A 6,023-nucleotide genomic window follows, 5' to 3' on the forward strand; every position below is an offset into this window, starting at 1 on the left:
AAAATTCAACCGCACCACGGATTCCCAGACAGTCTCCCACACTGGTACTAGCGAGGCCTTAAGCTGTGTAACTTCTGCGTTCTGACGAGAGCTGGCACATTCAGCTTAGAACGGCCATTGACGTTAAATGCTTTAATCCATAGTCCTATTTAATCTATTGTGAAACAAAATCTATACGACATAATAAAAAGTCAAACGCACCACGGATTCCCAGACAGTCTCCCACACTGGTACTAGCGAGGCCTTAAGCTGTGTAACTTCTGCGATCTGACGAGAGCAGGCACATTCAGCTTAGAATGGCCATTGACATTAAAAGCCTTAATCCATAGTCCTATTTAATCTATTGTGAAACAAAATAATAAAAAGTCAACCGCACCACGGATTCCCAGACAGTCTCCCACACTGGTATTAGCGAGACCTTAAGCTGTGTAACTTCTGCGATCTGACGAGAGCAGGGACATTCAGCTTAGAATGGCCATTGACATCAAATGCTTTAACCCATAGTCCTTTTTAATCGATTGTGAAACAAAATCTAAACGACATAATAAAAATTCAACCGCACCACGGATTCCCAGAAAGTCTCCCACACTGGTACTAGCGAGGCCTTAAGCTGTGTAACTTCTGCGTTCTGACGAGAGCAGGGACATTCAGCTTAGAATGGCCATTGACGTTAAATGCTTTAATCCATAGTCCTATTTAATCTATTGTGAAACAAAATCTAAACGACATAATAAAAATTCAACCGCACCACGGATTCCCAGACAGTCTCCCACACTGGTACTAGCGAGGCCTTAAGCTGTGTAACTTCTGCATTCTGACGAGAGCAGGCACATTCAGCTTAGAATGGCCATTGACGTTAAATGCTTTAATCCATAGTCCTATTTAATCTATTGTGAAACAAAATCTAAACGACATAATAAAAATTCAACCGCACCACGGATTCCCAGACAGTCTCCCACACTGGTACTAGCGAGGCCTTAAGCTGTGTAACTTCTGCGATCTGACGAGAGCAGGCACATTCAGCTTAGAATAGCCATTGACATTAAAAGCCTTAATCCATAGTCCTATTTAATCTATTGTGAAACAAAATCTAAACAACATAATAAAAAGTCAACCGCACCACGGATTCCCAGACAGTCTCCCAAATGGTACTAGCGAGGCCCTAAGCTGTGTAACTTCTGCGATCTGACGAGAGCAGGCACATTCAGCTTAGAATGGCCATTGACATTAAATGCTTTAATCCATAGTCTTTTTTAATCGATTGTGAAACAAAATCTAAACGACATAATAAAAAGTCAACCGCACCACGGATTCCCAGACAGTCTCCCACACTGGTACTAGCGAGGCCTTAAGCTGTGTAACTTCTGCGATCTGACGAGAGCAGGCACATTCAGCTTAGAATGGCCATTGACATTAAAAGCCTTAATCCATAGTCCTATTTAATCTATTGTGAAACAAAATCTAAACATCATAATAAAAAGTCAACCGCACCACGGATTCCCAGACAGTCTCCCACACTGGTACTAGCGAGGCCTTAAGCTGTGTAACTTCTGCGATCAGACGAGAGCAGGGACATTGAGCTTAGAATGGCCATTGACATTAAATGCTTTAATCCATAGTCCTTTTTAATCGATTGTGAAACAAAATCGAAACGACATAATAAAAATTCAACCGCAACACGGATTCCCAGACAGTCTCCCACACTGGTACTAGCGAGGCCTTAAGCTGTGTAACTTCTGCGTTCTGACGAGAGCAGGCACGTTCAGCTTAGAATGGCCATTGACATTAAATGCTTTAATCCATAGTCCTTTTTAATCGATTGTGAAACAAAATCTAAACGACATAATAAAAAGTCAACCACACCACGGATTCCCAGACAGTCTCTCACACTGGTACTAGCGAGGCCTTTAGCTGTGTAACTTCTGCGATCTGACGAGAGCAGGGACATTCAGCTTAGAATGGCCATTGACACTAAATGCTTTAATCCATAGTCCTATTTAATCTATTGTGAAACAAAATCTAAACGACATAATAAAAAGTCAACCGCACCACGGATTCCCAGACAGTCTCCCACACTGGTACTAGCGAGGCCTTAAGCTGTGTAACTTCTGCGATCTGACGAGAGCAGGCACATTCAGCTTAGAATGGCCATTGACATTAAATGCTTTAATCCACAGTCCTTTTTAATCGATTGTGAAACAAAATCTAAACGACATAATAAAAAGGCAACCGCACCACGGATTCCCAGACAGTCTCCCACACTGGTACTAGCGAGGCCTTAAGCTGTGTAACTTCTGCGATCTGACGAGAGCAGGGACTTTCAGCTTAGAATGGCCATTGACATTAAATGCTTTAATCCATAGTCCTTTTTAATCGATTGTGAAACAAAATCTAAACGACATAATAAAAAGTCAACCGCACCACGGATTCCCAGACAGTCTCCCAAACTGGTACTAGCGAAGCCTTAAGCTGTGTAACTTCTGCGATCTGACGAGAGCAGGCACATTCAGCTTAGAATGGCCATTGACATTAAATGCTTTAATCCACAGTCCTTTTTAATCGATTGTGAAACAAAATCTAAACGACATAATAAAAAGGCAACCGCACCACGGATTCCCAGACAGTCTCCCACACTGGTACTAGCGAGGCCTTAAGCTGTGTAACTTCTGCGATCTGACGAGAGCAGGGACTTTCAGCTTAGAATGGCCATTGACATCAAATGCTTTAATCCATAGCCCTTTTTAATCGATTGTGAAACAAAATCTAAACGACATAATAAAAAGTCAACCGCACCACGGATTCCCAGACAGTCTCCCACACTGGTACTAGCGAGGTTTTAAGCTGTGTAACTTCTGCGATCTGACGAGAGCAGGCACATTCAGCTTAGAATGGCCATTCACATTAAAAGCCTTAATCCATAGTCCTATTTAATCTATTGTGAAACAAAATCTAAACAACATAATAAAAAGTCAACCGCACCACGGATTCCCAGACAGTCTCCCACACTGGTACTAGCGAGGCCTTAATCTGTGTAACTTCTGCGATCTGACGAGAGCAGGCACATTCAGCTTAGAATGGCCATTGACGTTAAATGCTTTAATCCATAGTCCTATTTAATCTAAACGACATAATAAAAAGGCAACCGCACCACGGATTCCCAGACAGTCTCCCACACTGGTACTAGCGAGGCTTTAAGTTGTGTAACTTCTGCGAACTACCGAGAGCAGGCACATTCAGCTTAGAATGGCCATTGACATTAAATGCTTTAATCCATAGTCCTTTTTAATCGATTGTGAAACAAAATCTAAACGACATAATAAAAAGGCAACCGCTCCACGGATTCCCAGACAGTCTCCCACACTGGTACTAGCGAGGTTTTAAGCTGTGTAACTTCTGCGATCTGACGAGAGCAGGCACATTCAGCTTAGAATGGCCATTCACATTAAAAGCCTTAATCCATAGTCCTATTTAATCTATTGTGAAAAAAAATCTAAACAACATAATAAAAAGTCAACCGCACCACGGATTCCCAGACAGTCTCCCACACTGGTACTAGCGAGGCCTTAAGCTGTGTAACTTCTGCGATCTGACGAGAGCAGGGACATTCAGCTTAAAATGGCCATTGACATTAAATGCTTTAATCCATAGTCCTTTTTAATCGATTGTGAAACAAAATCTAAATGACATAATAAAAATTCAACCGCACCACGGATTCGCAGACAGTCTCCCACACTGGTACTAGCGAGGCCTTAAGCTGTGTAACTTCTGCGTTCTGACGAGAGCTGGCACATTCAGCTAAGAACGGCCATTACGTTAAATGCTTTAATCCATAGTCCTATTTAATCTATTGTGAAACAAAATCTATACGACATAATAAAAAGTCAAACGCACCACGGATTCCCAGACAGTCTCCCACACTGGTACTAGCGAGGCCTTAAGCTGTGTAACTTCTGCGATCTGACGAGAGCAGGCACATTCAGCTTAGAATGGCCATTGACATTAAAAGCCTTAATCCATAGTCCTATTTAATCTATTGTGAAACAAAATAATAAAAAGTCAACCGCACCACGGATTCCCAGACAGTCTCCCACACTGGTATTAGCGAGACCTTAAGCTGTGTAACTTCTGCGATCTGACGAGAGCAGGGACATTCAGCTTAGAATGGCCATTGACATTAAATGCTTTAATCCATAGTCCTTTTTAATCGATTGTGAAACAAAATCTAAACGACATAATAAAAATTCAACCGCACCACGGATTCCCAGAAAGTCTCCCACACTGGTACTAGCGAGGCCTTAAGCTGTGTAACTTCTGCGTTCTGACGAGAGCAGGGACATTCAGCTTAGAATGGCCATTGACGTTAAATGCTTTAATCCATAGTCCTATTTAATCTATTGTGAAACAAAATCTAAACGACATAATAAAAATTCAACCGCACCACGGATTCCCAGACAGTCTCCCACACTGGTACTAGCGAGGCCTTAAGCTGTGTAACTTCTGCATTCTGACGAGAGCAGGCACATTCAGCTTAGAATGGCCATTGACGTTAAATGCTTTAATCCATAGTCCTTTTTAATCGATTGTGAAACAAAATCTAAACGACATAATAAAAAGTCAACCGCACCACGGATTCCCAGACAGTCTCCCACACTGGTACTAGCGAGGTTTTAAGCTGTGTAACTTCTGCGATCTGACGAGAGCAGGCACATTCAGCTTAGAATGGCCATTCACATTAAAAGCCTTAATCCATAGTCCTATTTAATCTATTGTGAAACAAAATCTAAACAACATAATAAAAAGTCAACCGCACCACGGATTCCCAGACAGTCTCCCACACTGGTACTAGCGAGGCCTTAATCTGTGTAACTTCTGCGATCTGACGAGAGCAGGAACATTCAGCTTAGAATGGCCATTGACGTTAAATGCTTTAATCCATAGTCCTATTTAATCTAAACAACATAATAAAAAGGCAACCGCACCACGGATTCCCAGACAGTCTCCCACACTGGTACTAGCGAGGCTTTAAGTTGTGTAACTTCTGCGAACTACCGAGAGCAGGCACATTCAGCTTAGAATGGCCATTGACATTAAATGCTTTAATCCATAGTCCTTTTTAATCGATTGTGAAACAAAATCTAAACGACATAATAAAAAGGCAACCGCTCCACGGATTCCCAGACAGTCTCCCACACTGGTACTAGCGAGGTTTTAAGCTGTGTAACTTCTGCGATCTGACGAGAGCAGGCACATTCAGCTTAGAATGGCCATTCACATTAAAAGCCTTAATCCATAGTCCTATTTAATCTATTGTGAAAAAAAATCTAAACAACATAATAAAAAGTCAACCGGACCACGGATTCCCAGACAGTCTCCCACACTGGTACTAGCGAGGCCTTAAGCTGTGTAACTTCTGCGATCTGACGAGAGCAGGGACATTCAGCTTAAAATGGCCATTGACATTAAATGCTTTAATCCATAGTCCTTTTTAATCGATTGTGAAACAAAATCTAAATGACATAATAAAAATTCAACCGCACCACGGATTCCCAGACAGTCTCCCACACTGGTACTAGCGAGGCCTTAAGCTGTGTAACTTCTGCGTTCTGACGAGAGCTGGCACATTCAGCTTAGAACGGCCATTGACGTTAAATGCTTTAATCCATAGTCCTATTTAATCTATTGTGAAACAAAATCTATACGACATAATAAAAAGTCAAACGCACCACGGATTCCCAGACAGTCTCCCACACTGGTACTAGCGAGGCCTTAAGCTGTGTAACTTCTGCGATCTGACGAGAGCAGGCACATTCAGCTTAGAATGGCCATTGACATTAAAAGCCTTAATCCATAGTCCTATTTAATCTATTGTGAAACAAAATAATAAAAAGTCAACCGCACCACGGATTCCCAGACAGTCTCCCACACTGGTATTAGCGAGACCTTAAGCTGTGTAACTTCTGCGATCTGACGAGAGCAGGGACATTCAGCTTAGAATGGCCATTGACATTAAATGCTTTAATCCA

The 6,023-nt window shown here is 42.1% G+C and overlaps 28 pseudogenes; all 28 read right to left on the reverse strand.

Moving 5' to 3' along the window:
• Positions 1-3: 3 nt before the first annotated feature.
• Positions 4-122, reverse strand: LOC142704213 (5S ribosomal RNA; annotated as a pseudogene).
• Positions 123-189: 67 nt separating this feature from the next.
• Positions 190-308, reverse strand: LOC142704125 (5S ribosomal RNA; annotated as a pseudogene).
• Positions 309-364: 56 nt separating this feature from the next.
• LOC142704205 (5S ribosomal RNA) lies at positions 365-483 on the reverse strand (annotated as a pseudogene).
• A 67-nt stretch (positions 484-550) lies between these two features.
• Positions 551-669, reverse strand: LOC142704123 (5S ribosomal RNA; annotated as a pseudogene).
• Positions 670-736: 67 nt separating this feature from the next.
• On the reverse strand, positions 737-855 carry LOC142704169 (5S ribosomal RNA; annotated as a pseudogene).
• Positions 856-922: 67 nt separating this feature from the next.
• Positions 923-1,041, reverse strand: LOC142704165 (5S ribosomal RNA; annotated as a pseudogene).
• A 67-nt stretch (positions 1,042-1,108) lies between these two features.
• LOC142704168 (5S ribosomal RNA) lies at positions 1,109-1,226 on the reverse strand (annotated as a pseudogene).
• Positions 1,227-1,293: 67 nt separating this feature from the next.
• On the reverse strand, positions 1,294-1,412 carry LOC142704240 (5S ribosomal RNA; annotated as a pseudogene).
• A 67-nt stretch (positions 1,413-1,479) lies between these two features.
• Positions 1,480-1,598, reverse strand: LOC142704167 (5S ribosomal RNA; annotated as a pseudogene).
• A 67-nt stretch (positions 1,599-1,665) lies between these two features.
• LOC142704203 (5S ribosomal RNA) lies at positions 1,666-1,784 on the reverse strand (annotated as a pseudogene).
• A 67-nt stretch (positions 1,785-1,851) lies between these two features.
• Positions 1,852-1,970, reverse strand: LOC142704226 (5S ribosomal RNA; annotated as a pseudogene).
• Positions 1,971-2,037: 67 nt separating this feature from the next.
• On the reverse strand, positions 2,038-2,156 carry LOC142704241 (5S ribosomal RNA; annotated as a pseudogene).
• A 67-nt stretch (positions 2,157-2,223) lies between these two features.
• On the reverse strand, positions 2,224-2,342 carry LOC142704119 (5S ribosomal RNA; annotated as a pseudogene).
• A 67-nt stretch (positions 2,343-2,409) lies between these two features.
• Positions 2,410-2,528, reverse strand: LOC142704129 (5S ribosomal RNA; annotated as a pseudogene).
• Positions 2,529-2,595: 67 nt separating this feature from the next.
• LOC142704120 (5S ribosomal RNA) lies at positions 2,596-2,714 on the reverse strand (annotated as a pseudogene).
• A 67-nt stretch (positions 2,715-2,781) lies between these two features.
• Positions 2,782-2,900, reverse strand: LOC142704236 (5S ribosomal RNA; annotated as a pseudogene).
• Positions 2,901-2,967: 67 nt separating this feature from the next.
• Positions 2,968-3,086, reverse strand: LOC142704131 (5S ribosomal RNA; annotated as a pseudogene).
• Positions 3,087-3,508: 422 nt separating this feature from the next.
• LOC142704147 (5S ribosomal RNA) lies at positions 3,509-3,627 on the reverse strand (annotated as a pseudogene).
• A 252-nt stretch (positions 3,628-3,879) lies between these two features.
• On the reverse strand, positions 3,880-3,998 carry LOC142704126 (5S ribosomal RNA; annotated as a pseudogene).
• A 56-nt stretch (positions 3,999-4,054) lies between these two features.
• Positions 4,055-4,173, reverse strand: LOC142704206 (5S ribosomal RNA; annotated as a pseudogene).
• Positions 4,174-4,240: 67 nt separating this feature from the next.
• On the reverse strand, positions 4,241-4,359 carry LOC142704124 (5S ribosomal RNA; annotated as a pseudogene).
• Positions 4,360-4,426: 67 nt separating this feature from the next.
• On the reverse strand, positions 4,427-4,545 carry LOC142704171 (5S ribosomal RNA; annotated as a pseudogene).
• Positions 4,546-4,612: 67 nt separating this feature from the next.
• On the reverse strand, positions 4,613-4,731 carry LOC142704237 (5S ribosomal RNA; annotated as a pseudogene).
• Positions 4,732-4,798: 67 nt separating this feature from the next.
• Positions 4,799-4,917, reverse strand: LOC142704140 (5S ribosomal RNA; annotated as a pseudogene).
• A 422-nt stretch (positions 4,918-5,339) lies between these two features.
• On the reverse strand, positions 5,340-5,458 carry LOC142704215 (5S ribosomal RNA; annotated as a pseudogene).
• Positions 5,459-5,525: 67 nt separating this feature from the next.
• On the reverse strand, positions 5,526-5,644 carry LOC142704214 (5S ribosomal RNA; annotated as a pseudogene).
• Positions 5,645-5,711: 67 nt separating this feature from the next.
• LOC142704127 (5S ribosomal RNA) lies at positions 5,712-5,830 on the reverse strand (annotated as a pseudogene).
• A 56-nt stretch (positions 5,831-5,886) lies between these two features.
• Positions 5,887-6,005, reverse strand: LOC142704208 (5S ribosomal RNA; annotated as a pseudogene).
• Between the last annotated feature and the right edge of the window lie 18 nt (positions 6,006-6,023).

This window comes from Rhinoderma darwinii, unplaced genomic scaffold (assembly GCF_050947455.1).
Source record: "Rhinoderma darwinii isolate aRhiDar2 unplaced genomic scaffold, aRhiDar2.hap1 Scaffold_3029, whole genome shotgun sequence".
NCBI lineage: Eukaryota > Metazoa > Chordata > Amphibia > Anura > Rhinodermatidae > Rhinoderma > Rhinoderma darwinii.